We start from the raw sequence: 4,090 nt of genomic DNA, 5'->3' as shown, positions 1-4,090 counted from the left end.
ACGATGTTATTTTAGAGTTTAATCCGAGTTTTAGAGTTGATATGACAAAAATTCATAGTCAGCTAATAGTATTAATAATTAACTTTCATTAATTTCATCTTTGAGATTTGTAGGGGTTTTTCTCTCTCTACTAGGTGTGAGTTTTTTCTCTCTAATAGAAAATTGCCTCGTTAGTTTTGAAAGTTTGCGATTCAGTGTCATAAGGGCAATCAATAGGTTTTGTTTGCATTGAGTCGTTGCTTTGTTTTCTAGGGTTTGCTTTTTCGTTTCTTTTAGGGATTGTGTTCTTGTTTTTGCAATTGATAGGGAGATAGAGGGGTTACGCTATTGTATCCTTTGTACATTTGGAGTGATTTTTCATTCTTACACTTGTTGGTGGAATATGGAAGGTAATGAGTTGGAGGGTAGTTTGGAGGCGTCAAGTGATGTGCCCTTAGTGTAATATTTTCATCTATGTATACTTGTATTTTTCAAACAATTTGGTTTAATAAAATATCCATTAATTTCATTAATATCCTTTTTATATTGTCCTCGAATGTTTTTGCATGCAAAGCAAAATGAAAGAAAATATTGATTTATTGATTATCTAACATTTAACTTATACTAAGCAGTATTACGTGGTTGGATCGTAATACAAAAAGACAACTTGTATTAGTAGATAATTTAAACATTTCCTTATCTAATAAAAAAAACAAATAAATCGATTGAAAGACTAATATGCCATCTATCGAGTCCCATTGGGGAGATTCCTTGTCTTGGGTATTAGAGTGGACACAAACCTGACCAAACCAATCAACAGTAGGTCGATCAACGATGGCATACAACAACGATGGTGGCCGGTGGTAGCAGTAACCTATTGTGGCAATGACGATTGTAAGCCTATTCGATAGATTGTTCTAGTTTTTCGAGTTTTGGAACACAATTGAGTTAATTTTTTAGTAACCCAAATGATATTCAACTTTCACCCAGAAGACCCAAAGTATGCTTTAGAAATAATAAATGCAATTTGATTTTTTTTTTTTTTAGGATGGAATCATGAAAACTTTTGGTTGGTCAAAGTTAATTTATTTTCTACTTTTATATTATATCGTATAATGTAATATGATGAAATTAAATTTGAAGGAAAAGTATGTTCATGCATATGTATGAGATAAGCATACCATACAATTTAGGGAAAATAATGTCACATGTACTTGTCATTGCATTTTAGTCATTCATGATTGAAATCGAAAATTAAAGCCTTGCATTTAAAAAAAAAAAAGATTGAGTGGGAGAAGGCCCCTACACAAGACCTACGTCCTCCATCAATTATCTATGTGTGATGGAATGATAATTTGTTAGCCTGAAGGTAGGTGTTATCATATGGATTTCACTGGGGAGATTTCCTTTAAGAGGATAACTAGTCATACATGTTACTCGTTGAGATTGCTCTATAACGACTCATTCATAGTACATGCTATGATGGGTGTTGAGTTGATGGTTGTATACTTAAGATCATTCTAGTTAATTAACTTCCCACAAAGCTCTATTTAAGTTAGAATGATGACCAAATGTGAAACGATTATGTTAGAATTAAATGACCTGAATCCTTATTTAACTAAAATACAATGGTAAAATAAAATAAAAGTAAAATCCATATAGAACTACACTTCTTTTATTTTATTTTAGAATAAGGTTTTTTAAACCTTATTAAACTCCATTTATTTTATATTGATTAGAATAAGGTGTTTCAATCTTACTAGAATATGACTTTACAAGCAACATATTCTATTCCTCTTGTAATAATTTGAATTCGACATAGTGAATTTTCTTCTCCTCTGCTCATGGTTTTTTTCTCGAAAGGGTTTCCACGTAAAATCTGTGTGTTCCTTATTTTATTTTATTTTATTTTCTCAAATTATTAGTGCATGTGAATACCTAATGAATTAGGTTCACATATTAATTGGACAGAAATCCATGTTCTTACTAGTTAGTTAAATAACCCTAGGGTAACTTAATTCAATGGGTGTAGGAATTATCATTGTAACAACTTACAAATGTTTTCAAGGTTTAATGTAAGACACCTGAATATTCTTAATGCATATCATATTTTGCAAAACTTTTTTCAATATTTTCTTAATACAAAGATATTAATGACTGAATGATTTTATTCTATAGTTTGAAAATGACACCGACTCCTTTAATTAATATCCTTACTAAGAACAAGTTGAACAAAAACAATTATAAGGAATGAAAAAGGATCCTTATCAATTATCTTAAGTTGTGAGAAACATAGATGGTTCCTGATAAAAAAAACCCTCCGGCCAACCAAGCTAAGGCTAGAACTCACTAGCTTGAATAAGATGAGATATCTAATTGCTACATACTGACAAGCGTGTTGGAAAAACTCCGATTTAAAAACTATTTTCTTGCACAGCAGAAAATTAAAATTTTAAAAACCGACCCGATTTGTGATATTTATAGCAATAAATTTGAACCTAAATCATACATGTATTTTTGGATAAGCGGATCCTTGAAGTTTTTCGGATTTCAATCAAATGATCTTCTCCGCTATTCTCGTACCACAAACTGCTTCGAGTGTGGGCTCGAATCAATTGAATCAAAACACAGAACTAGAAAAAGTTTTCTTTTATTTTTGGGGTGAAAATTAAAATTCTCTCTTTTTAATAGAAATTGGTAGATTTATTATTCTGGAAAAATATATTTAATAGTTGAGAATAAATTCTCTCTATTTTCAATAGAATAACAATCTTTCAAAGTTGTGTTTACAGCTTTACCGGTGCCATCTATTTATATGAAAAGAAGGTAAAACCCTTATTGAGTTGTAGTGGTTTATTTCAAGTAGAAAAACAACATCCTACTTAGAATTGGACTAGGGTGGACAACACACCGTAACACCCCTAATCTGTATCTATCACCAGATTAGGGTTACAGAGCATTACCGTACAAACAGAACATTAAAACATACATTTCATACATCATTGAATACATATTAAAATACATTCATTCACATACATATCGTCCCTTAATCGAGCCCTTGAGGCCCTAGAAACATCTTAAAAACAATTAGGGACCCAATTAGAAACATTTGGAAAGTTTAAGAAAAAGTTAGAAAATTTTGACTACAAGGGGTCACACTACCGTGTGCCTCACATGGCTGAGACACACGCCCATGTAACTTTGAACTAGGGACACACGACTATGTTCTAACTCGTGTCCTCACCCGTGTAACTCTCTAAGTAGGGTCACATAGCCGTATCACACGCCTGTGTGTCAGGTAATATCACACGCCGTGTAACTCTCAAAATATCCCTACATGCCCGTATGCCAGGCTGTGTGCTAAGCCGTGTAACTAACTGGCTTGCATGCAATAAAACCTACAAGGGACACACGATCGTGTCCCCAGGCTGTGTGTCACACACGGCTGAGTTACACTCCCATGTCTCAGGCCGTGTGGGCATGAATTTGCCTAAAACTAAGCCATTTCCAACACCAAACCATGCACACACCTAAAGGCCTTTTGTACACACAATCAAGACATCAAAACATGACCAAAACTTACATGTAGTGACCAATCCAGTAGTCCAAAAATAATCAACCAATATGCCATACAAGGCACCTCAATAGCAAACATTAAAACTTGCCTAAACATGCATACTTTATTACTTCTCATTCATCATCTATTAACTTCAAAAACTTACCAAACATGACACTATTTGACCATATTCAAACTACTTCAAAACATACCAAATAAGCCATTCCAAGCATGTATCATAAGGTTGCTATAATAACATGATTTGGCAAGCATCAAAAGGTATCAACCAAAACAACATTTACATACCAAAATCAACAACCAAACATTCAACTAAACATCATTATAAGTCCACCTATACATGCCATTATAACCTTGGCCGAAACATTAAAAACTACCAAAATTTATGTTGGATAGTGTGATAGATCTCCGATGAGCTTCCAAATTGATCAAGCTTTCAATAATCTATAAAACCTAGGAAAGAAAGCTGCATAAGCACATAATGCTTAGTAAGTTCGTATAACATAAACACAATTTACCATTCATTTGCATAATGTA

The sequence above is a fragment of the Gossypium arboreum genome, chromosome 9 (genome assembly GCF_025698485.1).
Source record: "Gossypium arboreum isolate Shixiya-1 chromosome 9, ASM2569848v2, whole genome shotgun sequence".
Lineage (NCBI taxonomy): Eukaryota > Viridiplantae > Streptophyta > Magnoliopsida > Malvales > Malvaceae > Gossypium > Gossypium arboreum.
This window is presented reverse-complemented; position numbering follows the sequence as displayed.